We start from the raw sequence: 19,571 nt of genomic DNA, 5'->3' as shown, positions 1-19,571 counted from the left end.
TCATGAACAGAGTATTTCATCCTTATTTGGATAAATTCGTCTTGGTGTTTATTGATGATATCCTCATTTACTCCAAGAATGAAGAAAAACACAGGGAACATCTGAGAACTGTTTTGCAAACTCTTAGGGATGAACGCCTTTATGCCAAATTCAACAAATGTGAGTTTTGGCTCAAAGAAGTTACATTTCTGGGACATATTGTATCTTCAGAAGGTATTAAGGTGGACCCCGCCAAAGTGGAAGCAGTACAAGGATGGAAGTCGCCAACTACCCCAAACGAGATCAGAAGTTTCTTGGGATTGGCTGGCTACTATCGAAGATTCATTGAGGGATTTTCCAAGATAGCAAGGCCGATGACGCAATTGCTCCGAAAGGGAATTAAATACACATGGACTAACGAGTGTGAAGAAAGTTTTCAGCTGCTCAAGGAAAAGCTAACTACAGCGCCAGTGCTAACAATTCCGGAACCAGACAAGGAGTATGTGGTCTACACGGATGCATCAAAGAACGGACTAGGATGCGTTTTGATGCAGGAAGGCAAAGTGATTGCATATGCATCGCGGCAACTTAGGCCACACGAATTGAATTATCCGACCCATGATCTTGAACTAGCGGTGGTAGTGCACGCACTAAAAATTTGGAGACATCATCTATATGGTGTCAGGTGTGAGATTTACACCGATCACAAAAGTCTGAAGTACTTCTTCGAGCAAAAAGATCTCAACATGAGACAGCGAAGGTGGCTCGAATTAGTAAAAGATTATGACTGTGGTATAAATTATCACCCGGGAAAGGCCAATGTAGTAGCCGACGCATTGAGCCGCAAGGTCCCATTGAAACTGGGATACATCCTTACAAAGGAAGAAGAGCTCATACGAGATTTTGATAGGATGAAATTAGAGGTGATAAACCCACCTGCTACAATAGCGGGGGTAGTCGCAATTATACCGAATTTGAGGAAATTGGTGGTAGAAGCTCAAAGGAAGGATGATAAATTGGAGAAATTACGAGCTAAGATAAGAGAAGGAAATCTTAAGAACTACCACGAAGAAGCCGATAATGCTATTTTCTTTGAGAGGAGAATATGCATCCCTCATGACGAGGAACTCAAGAACAAGATCATGAGCGAAGCCCATGACACTCCTTATGTCGCCCACCCGGGAAGCACTAAGATGTATCAAGATCTAAAAGAGAATTTCTGGTGGGAAGGAATGAAACGAGACGTGGCTTTATTCGTCGAAAAGTGTCTAGTTTGCCAGCAAGTAAAGGCTTTACACCAACGACCTTACGGCGAGCTACAACCTTTGGAAATTCCAGAATGGAAGTGGGACGATATTGCAATGGACTTTGTTACAGGATTGCCAAAAACAAGACGAGGTAACACGGCAATATGGGTCATTATTGACAGACTCACGAAGAGCGCACACTTTCTGCCTATCCCTATCACGTATGGATCAGATAAGTTAGCCCAACTCTACATCAAGGAGATCGTGCGTTTACATGGGGTGCCGAAGACAATCACGTCCGACAGAGACTCTAAGTTTACCTCCAGATTCTGGATAAGCTTGCAGAAGGAATTGGGAACAAGGTTGAATTTCAGCACAGCTTTCCACCCGCAGACCGACGGTCAGTCCGAAAGGACAATTCAAACGCTAGAAGATATGTTAAGGACTGTTGTGCTAGATAGAGGAGAAGATTGGGAGCGTGTGTTGCCACTAATCGAATTTGCTTACAACAACAGCTATCAAGCAACTATCGCCATGGCACCTTATGAGGCGTTATACGGGAAGAAATGTAGATCGCCGCTTTACTGGGATGAAGTCGGCGAAAGAAGAATCTTGGGGCCAGATACAGTAGGCGAGATGATCGAGATCGTCCGTCAGATTCGACAGCGTATTAAAGAAGCCCAAGATAGACAGAAGTCTTATGCCGACAAACGACGAACCAACTTGCAGTTTGAGTGTGAGGATAAAGTCTTTCTGAAGGTTTCTCCCTCTAAAGGGATTACAAGATTTGGCGTAAAGGGTAAGCTTAGACCCCGTTTTATAGGACCCTATGAGATCCTAGAAAGGGTGGGCCCGGTAGCTTACAGGCTGGCGTTGCCGCCAAGCCTTGAGAATGTGCATAATGTGTTTCATGTGTCGCAGTTGAGAAAATATGTTTATGATCCAAAACACGTGATCCAACGGGACGACGTTATCCTAAGCCCAGATATGAGCTATGAAGAGAGACCCGAATCTATTCTAGATCGGAAGGTTCAAGTACTAAGGAATAAGTCGATACCCTTAGTAAAAGTCCTTCGGAAGCACCATGATCAAGAAGAGGCGACATGGGAACTCGAGTCTAGCATGAAGGAGAAATACCCAGAATTATTTTCTGAGGTACAAATTTCGGGACGAAATTTATTTTAAGGGGGATAGTATGTCATATCCCAGTTTTTAATCACTGATTAAAGACTTAATAATTAGGGTTCGGCATCCATTAATAATAAAACTGATTTGATTAATCTGATGTGATTTAATTGTTATATATGTGTTTTGATGTGCTAAATTCTTATTATTATTATTTGAATCCGTTTGAGATTTAAAGGATTATTGAGTAGTCAATAATTATTATTTCGGATTATAACTGACTTAGCAGAGTCATGTTATTTAATTTATATACGATAGAAATAGTATTTCTATTATTTACTTGAAGTCGTAATTAATTTTCGACTTATAAAATATGTAATTTATAGAGAGTTATAACGAAGCTTCGTTATATGAGAACCCGAAATTAGTATTACAAATACAGAATAAGGATTTTATTCATCACATTCATCTAGCACCTACACATTTCCACATCCATCTTACTCTTAAATAAATTGATGGTGTTGGAAACACTCATCATATGCCAACCATCCCACTAAACACTCATCATATGCCATCATATGCCAACCATCCCACTAAACACTCATCATTCCACTAAACACTTATTATTCCACACACTCATCATTCCACTAAACACTCTTTACACCTTCTTTTGCCAGCCATCTTCTACACCTTTAACATAACATGCAATTAGCTTTTATTTAATCAAAATCAGCAGCCAACATTCCTCCCATTCCTCCTAACATTCTGATCCAAGCTATACGTTCTTATGCTTGAATTATAATTCACTGATTCCAGCTTTCCAAATCAGTTTCCAAGATTTCCCAAAACAAGAAAGAGGTAATAAACGTCCATTAATTCTTCCAATTCTTTCATAGTTTTCAGATCCAAAATTTCATTGTTAAGCTTGGCTGAATAAATTCGCAGATCCAATTTTGGTGAATTCAGAAAGAAGATTTTCCTCATTTCCTACTCATATCAAGGTTACCTCCTATTTCCTCCATACACTTACTGTAAAATTCGAACCATCAAGAACATCAACACACGCACTCATAATCATTATATTTCTATCTATTACAAGTACAGATCAGTTTTTGTAAATAGAAATGATGAAAGAACAGATTTTTAAAACCCTAACTTGTTCTATATTTTGAATCTGGACTGAAAAATTTGGGGGTTCTTGTGTCTTTGCCTTCTGTGTATGTCCGGGAATAGAGAGTTGGGGGTGAGAGCAGCCGGCGGCTGCTCGCGGCCGGAGGCGGCGCGGCGGCAGCCGCCGCCTTTTTCCTCTTGCTGTTGAAACGAGAGAGAAGGGAAAGGGGGAGAGATTAGATTATAACAAAAAGGGAGAGAGAGAGAAAAAGGGGAGGACGGAGAGAAAATGAGGGAAGAGGAACTTATCTTTCCGGAGGCGGCCTCGGCGGTGGCGATACGACGGCGGGAGCGGCGACGCTCGGCTTTTCACAACGGCCGGAGAAGGCACATGCAGCGACGAAGAGGCCTCTGCCACCCTGTTCCAAGGCTGGGGACGACCAGGCGGCGCCGTGCTTGGCCACGGCGGAGGCGGCAGTGGCACGCGAAGGAGGCGGAGGCGACTGTACCAGCGAGAGAGAGGGAAGAGGAGACCGAGGGAGTGAAAAGAGAGGGGACGAGGCGACGGCGAGGCGGCGCGCCGGAGGCGGCGCCGACCTCAGCCGAGTGAGAGTGAGAGAGGCGAGAGGGAACCGAGGGGGAGAGTGAAGAGAGAGGCTTGTGTGTTTTGTGTGCTGCTGTGTGTGTGTATGTATGAATGTATTAGGGTTAGGTTAGGCTTTTGGGGCTCAAGCCCATCTTCTTTCCTTTGGGCCGAGTTTTTTTTAATTGTTGGGCTGATTTTATTAGTTTAATCCTGCTGGGCCCATTTCGTTTTAAAAGCTGATGGGTTTTTAATTAAATTGATTTTGGGCTCATTTTAATTAATTTTGGGCTGTTATTGATTAATGAAGCCTACGAATTTTGGCCTAATTTCTTTTAAAAATGCTTGATTTTTCACTAAATTATTTTAGTGAATTTAAATCTCTTGATTTAAATTTTGATATTGAAAGTTGGGACTATTTATTTTAAATGAAGTCCGTTTTTTTTAATTTTATTGATGGACTTAAAAGAAATATTTTGGGATTAAGCCCCATTTATTATATGATAAAATTATTTTTTAAGCTTACGAGTATGGATTTTTTTTTTTTTTTTGGTTAAAATGTTTTATTTCATCTCAATGGATTTTAAAATGTTTTATTATTTATAAATGAATAATGGAATTTCTTATTTATTTACATGATAAAAAAATGTGGAATTGTGTTATAGAATGATTAAGTATATGATTTACTTTATCAAATGAGCTTGGGATTTAATTGAGATATTAAATTGCTAAGCATGTGTTTATAAATGATTTATTTATTTAAGTGATGAAAATGTGCGAAGTATGAGAAAGCATGATTTATAATGATTAAATTTTCAGGGTGATAATATATAGCTTGTTCTTAATTATTGGAGTACTTGACTAAATGACGGGTGAAGAGGGAGGTTATGGATTATGTACATGTTGATGTTCGAACAAATGGGTTCGAACCTATATGATAGTTACATGATAATTGGTTACATTTTATTGATTGAATGAAACGAGATTAATATGGATGCTAGAACCCTAAAACATTAAAAGATACCTTAGGCACGTAGAATTAGACTTTGTCTTATGACAATTTCTTCACGAACTTATCGACTCTTCATCAATGAAGGTCCGGGCGACAGAAAGTGAAGCAGAAGAAGAAACGACTCCACGCCAGCTTTAAGAACAATTGAGGTGGGCATTATTTTATTATTACGTATATAGAGATCCCCTGCGTGACGTAGGCCTCATATGCGAATATATATGCATGATATGTTTTGACTATTTATTCAGTTCTTATGAAATGCTTATATGTTTAATGCCCTTTATGAAAATGAAAATGTTATGAAAATGAAATGTTTATGAAATGATTGACTGCCAAAATGTTTATGTTTTTTTATATGTATCCTATCTGTGTTGGTTCGCCAACTTTAAAGGAAATCCAATTGGGATCCTATGCTAGACAAAGGTCGCTAGCTAGGGTTAACGTGTACACTCATGGAGACCGCGAGTCGCTTGCGACCGGTCTTGGCGTCCGTGGTAAGGAGGCCTCCTTCCCGGCGCGTGACAGAAAGGACAGATATGGATCATATAGACTGAAAATGGGATGCATCCACCTTTATGAAAATGAACGAAATGTTTTAGTAAGCGCAGGTCATTTATGAAAACCCCTGTGTGTTACTGTTATGGCAGTTCAATTTATATATGTATGCATGTTGTATTTTCGGCTTATGTCACTGAGTATTTTTATACTCAGCCCTGCATGTATTTCTAAATGTGCAGGTTGAGCAGGCGATGGAATGGATCGGTGTTGAGCGGATTTCCCTTTTGATGTTTATGTAATGAAACCTTGAGTATGCATCTCCATATGCATAACTCACACGTTTTTCCGCTGCAAACACTCTGAATTTGTTATCGTATTGTGGAACTTATTACTCCTTCATTTTGTTTAACTTTCATTTGGGGTTTAGTCGTTATGGCTGGCTCATTTGTTAATTACCCAAGTGGTTATATATATATATATATACCACTAGTTTGTTGTTATTAATGTTGGTTATTTAGTAAATCCCTTTTTAATTTCCATTTCTTATTGTTCACCCAAGTCATAACCCCGGTTAACCCGTCATTGGGATAGTGGGCTGTGACACCTCTGCTCTCAAAAAACCTAATTTTTATCAGTGTATTTTCCTGAGAGCTGACAGCTGTATTAAATAATACAGAAAAGGGGAGGAGGCGCCACTTTCTTAGTGAGGGCCGAAAATTCTGTCTTCTTGGGCTAGGAGACATTGGGCCAGCCCAGGGACCAGATACAAGGAATAAAGATGGGCCTCAAATAAATTAATTTATCCATGGTCAGCCCAGACCATAATTAATTTATAAATATCAGTTCATTCCACTAGAGAACCGATACTGACTTACCCCTTTATTGCCGATGATGAGTCGGGGCTTGTATTTAGACTTATTAAATCTTCGTATTTAAAATATCCGACATCCATTAATTAATTAGAGCTCTGACAGCTTAAATTAATTAATCTCTTAATAATTCCTTAAGCAGTACCACTCAAACTTTATTATTACGCCTGAACTTAATCAACCTGCAGGGTTTAGCGTAATAAACCTTATTGAGCTCCTTAAGGGGATGTCATTATCCTATACCGGATACAGGTACTAATACAGATAATCAAATATCATATATTAACCGCTATCACCCAAGATACAGAGTACTCGAGTTAGTATATAACTTTCACCCATAGTAAGTCAAAGTGATATACGAGTTAACATATATATCTGAATACTTATTAGTATTAAGATTTATAAGTCACCGAGATTTTGATTCTTCACTTAAGTCAGATAGAAGAATACATCTCAAACTGTGGTCCTATCAATACGTAATGACGTACCAGTATAGAGAAGTAGCCAAGACAAACTACTTCCATCTATACTGCAGCCTAAACCAATAACTTGTCCTAGAGTTATTTCGGCTGTGATCATATTATATCTCTTAAGGTTATTCCAATTATATGGTCTTCTGTGATCTACAACACACCATATAATCTACTTATACAGAGATAAAGAACATACATATGCAATCATGAACACAATCAGATAGGAGATAAGAATAGTGAATACAGGAATCATTGTATACAAGCATAAAGTTCTTGCTTTCAGTATACAAATCCAACAATCTCCCACTTATACTAAAGCAAAACTTTTAGTATACAATGTGTCTAAATACTAGCTATTACAAAAACTTCACTTCATCTCTCCCACTTATACTGAAAGTTTTTTCTCTAAGTGGGTGGCATCAACCGCAATCCCATCCCTCGAGCATGCTTCTCATAGGTCTTTTGCGGTAAGCTTTTCGTGAAAGGATCAGCTAGGTTCTCCAATGTATCAATCTTTTCTACTAGCACATCTCCTCTGTTTACGATTTCTCGTATGATGTGGTACTTTCTCTCTATGTGTTTTGACGCCTTGTGGCTCCTGGGTTCCTTAGAATTTGCCACTGCACCCGAGTTATCATAATAAATTATGATACTCTTAGGCAAATTAGGGACCACTCCTAGATCCAAGAGGTAGTTCCGGAACCATACAGCCTCTTTAGCAGCTTCCGAAGCAGCTACATACTCGGCTTCCATGGTGGAGTCTGCAATGCACTTCTGCTTTGCACTCCGCCACGATACGGCTCCACCTCCCAAGGTAAACACATAACCAGAGGTAGATCTCTTCTCATCCCGGTCAGCCTGGAAATCCGAATCGGTGTAACCCAAAGGAAATAGACTGTCTGACTGGTAAACTAGCCTATAATCTCGAGTCCGTTTCAGGTACTTGAGAATATGCTTTACCGCAGTCCAATGTCCTGGTCCAGGGTTCCTACGGCGGAAGCATAGGGTATCTTCCTCATCTCCTCAACCTCACTAGGCGTCTTAGGACACATGTCCTTAGACAGAGGAATGCCATGTCTAAAAGGTAGCAAGCCTTTCTTGGCATTTTGCATGCTAAAACGAGCAATCACAGTATCAATGTAAGACGCTTGACATAAGCTCAACATCCTTTTCTGGCGATCACGAACGACCTTGATCCCCAGGATGTACGCTGCATCTCCTAAGTCTTTCATTTGAAACTGTTCGGATAACCACTTCTTTATGTCCGATAATAGCTCAACATTGTTGCCAATGAGGAGGATATCATCTACATAAAGTGCAAGGAAAACCACGTCACCATTGGCATCTAAACGGTACACGCAACTTTCGTTCTCACAACGAGTAAATCCATAGGATTTAATGACCTCGTCAAAACGTTTGTTCCATGACCTCGAAGCTTGCTTAAGTCCATAAATGGACTTCTTAAGCTTCCACACAAGATGCTCTTCGCCCTTTTTCACAAACCCTTCAGGTTGCTGCATATAGATGTCCCTTCCTTCTTCAAGGAAACCGTTTAGGAAAGCGGTCTTGACATCCATTTGCCAAATCTCAAGGTTCATGTGGGCTGCTATGGCAAGGAGTATTCAGATAGACTTGAGCATAGCAACCGGCGAAAAGGTCTCATCATAATCTATACCCTGTTCCTGGGTATAACCTTTCGCCACCAGCCTAGCTTTAAAAGCTGTGACTTCGCCATCCGAATCTCTCTTTCTCTTGTATACCCACCTACTACCTATAGCTAAGAAGCCATCTGGTAGTTCGGTCTTCTCGTATACATCCATAGCACCCATGGATTCTATTTCAGAAACCATGGCTTCGTACCAAGAATCTGCATCTTGATCTTTCATCGCTTGTCTATAGTTATCAGGGTCGACATCCTTTTGTTCATCAACAGAAAGAAGATCCGAAGATTCTCCCAAGAACATAAATCGATCGGGTTGAACTACAACCCTCCCACTACGACGAAGCGGTGGTGGTACAGCTGTGACAATGGTTCGTGCAGTATCCAGTGGTGCATTCACTTGCACACTTGGCTGGGGTGATGGAATCGCCTGTCCATTGCCTTCGATTTCTTGAAGGACAATCTCGGACTTAGACTTGTGTTTATCTATATAATCCTGTTCCAAGAATCATGCGTTGGTGCTAATAACCACTTTCTGATCCTTAGGATTATAGAAATAACCACCTTTCGTTCCCTTAGGATATCCTACAAACAGCATTACTTCACATCTAGGTTCCAATTTCTTCGCCTCCTTGTCTAGCACGTATGCAGGACAACCCCATATCTTTATATGGCTTAAGTTGGGCTGGCGCCCAGACCATAAATCGATAGGAGCTTTAGAAACCGATTTGGACGGTACTAGATTTAGCAAGTAGGCCGCTGTTTCCAAGGCATATCCCCAAAACGAAATAGGCAATGATGCATAACTCATCATTGATCTTACCATTTCCAAAAGAGTTCTATTTCTTCTCTCTGCTACACCATTCTGTTGGGGAGTACCCGGTGCAGTCAATTGGGATGTAATCCCTGAATCTGACAAGTATTGCAAGAACTCGTTCCCGAGGTATTCGCCACCGCGATCAGACCGCAATGACTTGATAGATTTACCCAATCTCTTCTCCACCTCCGCCTTGAATTCTTTGAATTTCTCAAAGCATTCAGACTTGCGTTGAAGTAGGTAAATATACCCATATCTTGAGTAATCGTCAATGAAAGTGACGAAGTACTCATAGCCTCCACGAGCCTTTGTGGACATTGGTCCACATAAGTCAGAGTGAATCAATTCTAACACATGCGAGGCCCTATTCCCCTTGGCCTTAAAAGGCTTTGCCGTCATCTTTCCCTCTATACAGGATTCGCAGGTTCTAAATGGAACAGCTTGAAAGTCTTTCAAGACTCCATTTGAAACGAGCCTTTGGATCCTATTTAGATTGATGTGGCCTAACCTTAGGTGCCACGCATGTGTATATTGTTCATGAGAATAATACTTCCTCTTATTCGGATTTGGAAGGATTTGTGATGTAGATGCAACATGGACAGAGTTGTTAATTGGACATGTAATAGTATAGAGAGAGTTGTTCAAAATTCCAGAACAAATAGTCTCGTTATCTCTCATGATAGAAACACCCCTATCAAAAATAACAGAATATCCATTCAAAAACAATTTTGAAACAGAAATAATGTTTCGCCGAAAATCCGGCACATACAAAATATCTCTCAAAACTAAAATGTCATCACCAAAACATAAAGATAAATCTCCAATAGCAACAGCTGCGACCTTCGACGCATTGCCCATGGAGATGGTGATCTCATCACTTGCTAGCTCCCTTGTTGGGTTGAACCCCTGCAAGGTGTAACAAACATGGTCAGTTGCCCCCGTATCCACTACCCACGAATGAGTAGAAAACGAAGCTAAACATGTTTCTGTTACCAAAACTTGTGACGTACCTTGTCCCTTTGCCTTGAGCACTGGACAATCTTTCTTCCAATGCCCAACCTTGCCGCACTTGAAGCACTTTCCCTTGGCCGTTGGCTTGTTCACGCCGCCGGTAGGGCCATCAACTTTGGCTTTACCGCTCCCACTAGCCTCATGGTCATGCTTGCCCTTTGGACCTTTCCACTTCTTTTTCCCGCCTTTCGACGAAGAAGTAGATCCCTTGGCAGCAACAAGGACCTCTTTCCCATTGCGCGTGCCCATGACTCCCTCAGCCGAAACTAGAGTATTCAATAACTCATTGAGAGTATAGTTGGCCTTGCTCATAACGACGTTGAGTCGGAAGTTCTCATAGGTTTTGGGGAGAGTGTTGAGGATGATATCGACTTTGGATTCGCCTTCGATACACCCTCCTAGCAGATCAAGCCTGTCAAACAAATTTGTCATATGCATGACATGATCGTACACCGAGCTGCCCTCGCTCATTTTACAAGATAAGATTTCTCTCATCAAGTTAAAACGAGCAGACCTCTCGGACTCCCCATAAACCTCCTTGAGGTTTAACATGATTTCAGCCGCGTCTTTCATGACCTGATGCTGGAGTTGCAAAGTTTGTGACATAGTCATCATAATATAGCACTTGGCCATATTATTTGACTTGTGCCACCTTTTATGCGTTTCTCGTTCCGCATCAGTGGACTCATCAGTTAAGGGCGCGGGACGTGGAGTAGTAAGCACAAAACTGTGCTCATCAGCGTCAAGAATATACATAATATGGCGTTTCCATTCGGTGTAATTTGGACCGATGAGAGGATTGTTTGCTAGAAGGTTAATAATTGGAGACATAGACATATCTGAAAGTAAACAAGTAAACATGTAAGAACATGAAAAAAAACATATAGTTCGTAACAATAATATTGTAACCTTTTGATAAAACAATATTAGTGAAACCTCCAACGGCTCAAAGAATTCCATATGTAAGCCACGTTCGTGTGGACGTTTACACATGAATTCCTCAACCAGACTATTTACCTAGCCATTTAATTTCTATCCATGTCAACTTAACCTTTTGACAAAAGAAATTAATAGTTGGACTCATAACTAGACCATATCATATTCAAGAAGGGACTCCGTTGGGGAGTTGTACATTGTACTTGAAATGATATCTAAACAATAACCACAATTTAACCTTGATGATTAAATTCTTGAAATTAGCATACTCACTAGGACCATACCGCTTTCAATTTAATCTCTTGGTTATCTTATTTAAAATCCATCCTCTAAAGTACTCATGAGAATTACACGAGTAAGCCACGTTCATGTGGACGTTTACCGCATAGCTCCCACTACTTAAATGGATTTAAATATTTTTAATAGAAACCTCAACTTGACAAACTTGTGAAATTAAATACAAAGTAAGCCACGTTCGTGTGGACGTTTACTCATATTCTCAATCACTTTGTCTTGAGGCCGCATGTGGAGGTCTTATAATAATTTTTAATTGCTTTAAAAATTATTAAAACTGTTTAGTCTTTTTAACTTCAAAAGGTTTGTTCATGCTCAAGCACATAAACCTAAACATGCTTTTCTAGAACGCAACATGTAAATCATGCTCGCAGAATTCTAAAACATGCTTAAGAAAACGGCAAACCTACTAGCATGCTCGTCTAAGCACAATTAATAAACAAATATTAACAAGCAAAGACGTGCAAAAGCAGGTAAAGAGCATAAGGGATTAACAACCACGACATGCAAAGAACAGTAATAAAGAATTAAAATTCTTCGTGACCCATTCGTGGAAACCCAACATCTATTCTATTACAAAATAAAATAGAAAAATAGGCCCACAACTAAAAAACAGCCCGAAAACTTCAAGCCCGTCGTTGGAATTAGGGTTTGGGCCCCCTAGGGTTTGAGACGCAGCTAGGGTTTGGAAACCCTAGCCGCCGCCGCCCTTGGCAGCCTCCACCGCCGCACATCAGCCCTCAGCGCCGCACAGCAGCACGCCGGTGCTGCAGCAGCCAAGGCGCGTGCAGCGTCCCGGCGCTGCATCAGCACCGTCCGGGCCTCGGTGCTTCCGGCAGTCCTCGCGCACAGCGGCAGCAGGCGCGCGCGCAGCCACCAGCACCCGGTCGGCAGCCTCCAGCAACAGCAGCAACAGGCGCTCGGCGGCAGCAGCTCCAGCGGACGACAACAGCAACGGCAGCAGCGGCAGTGCGCCGCTCGCCGGGCGCGCAGTGCGCGCAGGCGCAGCCCCGGGCGCGCACCGCCCCTGCCCGCTGCTTCCAGTCGTTCGCCCAGCCCTAGCCGAGCCCGCCTCGCCATCAGCGCGTGTCCAGACCGGGGAGCAGCAGCGGCCGCGCGGTCGCCTGCCTGGGCGCGCTCGGCGCGGTGTGCACGCACCCGCGCGCGCGCTGCCCCTCGGCGCCCGCAGCCCCTCGCTCTCGGTCACCCACGCCTCGCCATGATTCTGCAACCCGTGCCGCACTCCTCACACCGTTCTTCGTTTGTTGATTCGTCGCCATCCTCGTTTCGTTCCTCGGTTTTACAAATATACAACGGAAAAACAAATACAATTGAAATCCTAATCTAACCACGGATTTTCTCGTGGTGAAAAACGATTACAACGTCAAACGACGTATTCCACGAATCAACGAATCACGAAGAACAACAGCAGTAAAAACAACGCACATTATTAATCGTACACAAATTAATAATAGAGCCAACAAATTAATCCTGGGCTCTGATACCAATTGAAGGAATATTAAATTGAATTAACGTTCCACTTTGCCCGATGATCGTTTCTTGGTTATTATTAATTTATCATACAACGATTAAATCCTAACATGCTCCTATGAATTTAACAGCTGCACACAGGTGTTAGGAAAACTTACTTGAGAATCGGATGCACAAACTGTTGACGATCGTGTCGAAAGAATCTGACTCCAGCTCTGATCTTCTCGACTGTATCCCGCTCAATTCCCAACGTTGGATGGACAACGAGCTATGGAAATTCCCAAGGCAGAAAGATCACTCACGTTTCTGCGCCTCCCTCTGCTCTAAAAAAACCTAATTTTTATCAGTGTATTTTCCTGAGAGCTGACAGCTGTATTAAATAATACAGAAAAGGGGAGTTGGCGCCACTTTCTTAGTGAGGGCCGAAAATTCTGTCTTCTTGGGCTAGGAGACATTGGGCCAGCCCAGGGACCAGATACAAGGAATAAAGATGGGCCTCAAATAAATTAATTTATCCACGGTCAGCCCAGACCATAATTAATTTATAAATATCAGTTCATTCCACTAGAGAACCGATACTGACTTACCCCTTTATTGCCGGTGATGAGTCGGGGCTTGTATTTAGACTTATTAAATCTCCGTATTTAAAATATCCGACATCCATTAATTAATCTCTTAATAATTCCTTAAGTAGTACCACTCAAACTTTATTATTACGCCTGAACTTAATCAACCTGCAGGGTTTAGCGTAATAAACCTTATTGAGCTCCTTAAGGGGATGTCATTATCCTATACCGGATACGGGTACTAATACAGATAATCAAATATCATATATTAACCGCTATCACCCAAGATACAGAGTACTCGAGTTAGTATATAACTTTCACCCATAGTAAGTCAAAGTGATATACGAGTTAACATATATATCTGAATACTTATTAGTATTAAGATTTATAAGTCACCGAGATTTTGATTCTTCACTTAAGTCAGATAGAAGAATACATCTCAAACTGTGGTCCTATCAATACGTAATGACGTACCAGTATAGACAAGTAGCCAAGACAAACTACTTCCATCTATACTGCAGCCTAAACCAATAACTTGTCTTAGAGTTATTTCGGCTGTGATCATATTATATCTCTTAAGGTTATTCCAATTATATGGTCTTCTGTGATCTACAACACACCATATAATCTACTTATACAGAGATAAAGAACATACATATGCAATCATGAACACAATCAGATAGGAGATAAGAATAGTGAATACAGGAATCATTGTATACAAGCATAAAGTTCTTGCTTTCAGTATACAAATCCAACACATCCCCCATCTTCTTGGTGTGAACAACTACCTTTTCTTCTTTATCCTTGGTATCATGCAATTGTGAGAGAGTTTGAGGCTGTGCACGCCGGTCCGATTCTTCGAGTAGTCTCTCTAGCTCATCCACTATACGTCTATGCTATGTCTCCTCGGGATTGGCAATTTTTTTCTCATTCTTGCAATGGGAGACCTCCAGCTTGATTTCCTTGGCAACCACCTTTTTGCTTGGCTTCACAGCACATTGCTCAAGTTTGGGTGCGGCTGCAGCTTTGGATGATTTCGCTGCTCTGGATGATTCCGATGGCGCAGGGAATTCTTTTTCTTTTTCTTTTTCCACCGACTTGCTTTCCCCATCAACAGGTTTGTGAATATCCATGTAAGGCACAGGATCGATGGGATGTCTCTCTACGGCCTCCAGCTCTGCAATATAATCTAAGATCTCATCACACGCCTCGTCTAGATTGGAATAAGGGTATAATGACTGTGTGATGCACTCCTCCAAAGGATCCTCCACGGCTGCAGGAAAATCCACTACAGACTCAATTGAATTGCAATCCTCGATTTGTGGCTCAGCTGGCTTCTTCATCGCCTCATAAATGTACAACGTCATCTTTTCATCATTGACGCGGAAAGTCAGATCTCCCTCTTGCACATCTATCAACGCACGGCCCGTAGCTAGAAACGGACGTCCTAAGATCAATGGAGTATTCTTGTCCTCCGGCATGTCCAAGACCACAAAGTCCGCAGGAAAAATAAACTGCTCCACCTGCACAAGAAACATCCTCCACAATTCCTTTTGGATAAGTAATGGAACGATCTGCTATCTGCAGAGCAATCGATGTAGGCCTGATCTCTCCAATCTCCAATCGTTTGAAAATAGATAGGGGCATCAAATTGATGCTTGCCCCTAAATCACAAAGAGCACGGGAGAAATTCTGTCCTCCAATCACACAAGCGATGGTAAAGCTACCGGGATCCTTCTGTTTCAATGGTAGCTTCATTTGTAGCATTGCACTACATTCCTCGGAAAGATTAATCGTCTCATATTTCCCCAACTTCCTCTTGTTGGAGACTGCATCCTTGAGGAACTTGGCATAGCCTGGCATATCTCTCAAAGCATCCAGTAATGGAATATTGATTTGTAACTTTGAAAATATCTCCATAAACTTGCCCATCTTCTCATCCAACTTCGACTTTAGCAAACGCCCTGGAAACGGAGCTACAGGCTTGTACTCTGGTCTAGGGAACGAAGGGGTAGGAACAGGCTCCTTAACAGTTGAAGAGCTCGAATCCTTCTTATGGGGAGGTGACTGTTTCGCACTGGAAAATTCTGTTGCATGCTTCTCCAAGTCATCATCGTCGTCCTCCACTACTTTGCCTTTTCCCTTGTCATTCTGCAGCTCTGGAAAATTCTGGTACTCAGTCCCGCTTCGAAGATGGATCGCATTACACTGATTTTTGGGATTAATTTCAGTGTTGCTAGGAAAGTGGCCCGGCTTGTGCTGTGCAGCTGCTTGGTTAGCCATTTAACCAACTTGATTCTCTAACATCTGCACCTGCTTAGAAAGTGCTGAAAAATTTTGCTCCATGCTGAACATTTTGGTTCCCATGTTTGCCGAGTTTGCCTCCATCCCGGTGACATTCACCAACACTTACTTCATCATCTCCTCCATTGAATCTTTCTTTGGCTCATTGATTACTCCCCCACTAGAAATAGAAAATCCTGGTGGAGGTTGCACAGCATTATTTGGGTTGCCATAAGAAAGATTCGGATGCGGGCGTCCTCCTGGCTGGAACTGCTGCTGGCCCTGCTGATATTGCTGACCTCTGTTATACATTCCTGGCTGTCCTCGTTGGAAATTCTCATAGTTTCTGCCATTAATATAACTGATATCTTCCATGCTTGAAGGGTCTGTCACAGCTTGCTCAGGACGTCCAACATTCAATTCACTAATTTTTGTAGTCAGCTCTGCCAGCTGTGTAGCCATTGCTGCCTGGCGTGTAGCCATCGATGCCTGTTGAGTAACCAATGCTGCCATAGGATCAGAACTGGACGCAGCTGCAACCTTCTTCAATTGTATTCTTTCAGATGGCCATTGGTAGCTCGTAGAAGCCATACTATCAATAATGTTCCATGCGTCAGAGCTGCTTTTCTGGAGTAGAGCGCCACCTGCAGCTGTATCCATATGCATCCGTGTACGCTCCCCGCAGGCATTGTAGAACATTATCACGAGTGTGCCTTCATCAAATCCATAGCCCGGGCACTTTCTGAGCTTTTCCTGGTAACGCTCCCAAGTTTCCGCTAGCTTTTCTCCTTCAAACTGTTGAAACTGCACGATGTCCATCTTCAATTTCAAAGTAAGGCCAGGCGGATGAAACTTGCGTAGGAACGCATGAGCTAAGTCCTCCCACATGGTATTCTCTCCCAGCTGCAGCGTATGATACCACGACTTCGCCTTATCCCGCAGTGAGAAAGGAAAAAGACGAAGACGGATAATGTCATCGGGAACGCCATTCATCTTTACCGTGCTGCATAGCTCCAGAAAATACGCCAGGTGCGCATTAGGGTCTTCGGTTGCGTGTCCACCATATTGGCTCTGTTGGACCATTGTAATCAACCCCGTCTTCAGCTCAAAATTGTTCACATTCACTCGTGAAGGTTCCTGGTAAATATATTGCGGTATGAATGCCTCATTAATCGGAGGCTTCTGAGCCTCTGCAGCCGCCTTTTCATCAAGTATCTTTTTCATTTGATCTTGCAAAGCTCGAATTTGAATTTGCTCAGGGGTAGCCATCGTATCTTCCTCAACTTGATTCTTCTGCTTCTTAAGATTGCGCAAAGTCTGGTTGATTGCAAGGTCCAACTCAAAAAGAGGATTTCCGTGAGATCTAGTGTTCATACGCAACCTACAGAAACACACCTAAAAAAATTAGAACAGAAAAATAAAAACAAATAAAAACCTGAAGTACTATAAAGTCCTATCGGAAATATTAAAGTAACTTCTAATCAGCCCCGGCAATGGCGCCAAAAAGTTGATCACTAAATTATTAGCAACAAAAACTGCAACTAACACAGGCAATTGTAGCAAATAATAAGCAACCGAGTATCGTATCCATAGGGACTGACACAACGAAATAACTTTAACTATCTCCTAAACAAACTTAAGTAGTAGACAGGTAACAGAACGTAAAGATTGATTGACTTAAACTAAAACGCAAATAACAATAAATAAAATTACGAAGGAAAAATCAAATATAAAAGACAACTGATCCTAGGGTAGTAAATTCGTTAACTAAATCTACGCAATAAATCTATTAATCCTATGTACCAGTTTAATCCAGTTATGATGAGAGATCACTTAATTAATCAATTACTCTCGCTAGAGCAGCAACGATCGTAGATTAGTAAATTATCTATCTCCGTTAGGTCTCAAGAAAATCTACTAACTCCCAATAGCTCCTAAGAATAGCTCCCTATGATCCACCTATCTCCGCTAGGTCTCAAGGTTAAAATCATATCATAAATTCCTGAATCCGCTAAACAGTTATCTCCGCTAGGTCTCAAACCGAATAGCTAAACATGCAAACTATTGATCAGATAATTCACAAGAAATTAAGCACCAGGAATTATGAATCATAAACTGGAAGGCACAAAGGTATTAACAAATAAATCACATAAATTCAATCAACTATTCACAAACCCTAGAATCAGCTAAAGGAAACTAGCCAGACATGCTGAAATAAAACATAAACATAATTAAGAATAAAGCAATTATAAAAACTAAATTATATAAAAACTGAATAAGAACGATTGTAGCGGCTTGAATCTTCAATCTTGATCCAAGCCTTGAAAACTAGAAAGCTAAAATATTCTAAAGCTATAAAACTGAAATATGAATGTTCGGTGCTTCTGAATAGGTCAAAAGAGGACCTACTTATAATTTTCAGATTTCCTTCGATCACCATGGAAGTTGCCATGCAAAGTAGAATTCTAAAGGTAATAGAATCGTGTAAAATAAGGCAACTCTCCAGCTGGATGAGCGCTCTGGAAAATACTCCCACTCTTGCCGAATTCGCAGCTCTCGCCAGAGGAATAGTTATCGTCAGGGAAATGGCTATCGCCAGAGGAATGGGTCGCGCCAGAGAAATGGTGATTTCTCTGCTCTGGCTTCTTGATTTCTCTGGTGATGACTTCGCTACTATGGAGATTGATTTCTCTGACTTTTCACTTCTCTGACTATTGAGCGCTGCGCTTTACTTCTCTGATGCTGGCTTCTCTCCCCTCTGCTCTGACTATCGACTTCTCTGGCGATTGGTTTCTCTGCTCTGGTGAGTTCACTTCGCTGCTCTGGTCTGGCTTCTTGATTTCGCTGCACTGGAGATGTCGATTCCTCTGCTCTGGAGACCAAAGCACCTAGAAAACGCCAAATTCATCCAAAATTCTCCAAAATTGCATTCTTCCATCTCGAAAGCCTAAATCTCCTGCAAAGCATAAAATACACCATAAAACGCACCAATTTCCAGAAGATTATCTTAAAATACGCACATACAAACCCTTAAAAATAGAGCAATTTAAGCATAAATCAACATGTGCGCACAAATGAAAGAAATGTTTTAACATGCTTAGAAGTTATTTCAATTTAAAACCTTCTAAGTCATGTCAAGTATAATTGGATAAACTGCTCTTATGATTATGAAATGTTTATAAAAATGCTAGCCCACTAAGTACATTAGTACTTAGCCCAAAAATACTTTCAAATGTTTTCAGGTTGATTGGTCGGTGCTGACGGGGCAGAGCTGAGGCTAGGGTTCAACTCCGTATTTTGTCTTCCGCTGTTGCACTAGCTCTTATTGTCTTTTGTTTCTCTAACTTAAGACCTTTATGTTAAATTCCGAATTATGTTTCTTATCGAGCGTAGACTCTCAACTTCTAGCTCAATGTTATTTAACGTTGGTTATCAGAAGCATGAAACCAAACTTGTGATCCTGAGGTTTAGAATGTTGTTGATTGATTAGTATCACTTGATTTCTATCTTTCTTCATTCAAAGGGCGTTGCCTGCCCTTTTTATTCTATTATCTGAATTTCACAAGGTTCTTCCCTTGTTATTTCTATGATTTTAGTCGCACCTCGATTATAGTTTA

General features: G+C 41.4%; 1 long non-coding RNA gene across 1 annotated transcript; it reads left to right on the top strand.

Annotated features, from left to right (window-relative positions):
- Positions 1 to 2,739: 2,739 nt before the first annotated feature.
- On the top strand, positions 2,740 to 6,093 carry LOC131006643 (uncharacterized). The gene is made up of 3 exons (XR_009095664.1): positions 2,740 to 3,352; positions 5,141 to 5,205; positions 5,794 to 6,093. It is a non-coding gene; the product is annotated as an uncharacterized LOC131006643 (long non-coding RNA).
- Positions 6,094 to 19,571: the final 13,478 nt, after the last annotated feature.

This window comes from Salvia miltiorrhiza, chromosome 1 (genome assembly GCF_028751815.1).
Source record: "Salvia miltiorrhiza cultivar Shanhuang (shh) chromosome 1, IMPLAD_Smil_shh, whole genome shotgun sequence".
NCBI classification, from domain to species: domain Eukaryota; kingdom Viridiplantae; phylum Streptophyta; class Magnoliopsida; order Lamiales; family Lamiaceae; genus Salvia; species Salvia miltiorrhiza.
The sequence above is the reverse complement of the archived record's forward strand: the minus strand, read 5'-3'. Positions and strand labels throughout refer to the sequence as shown.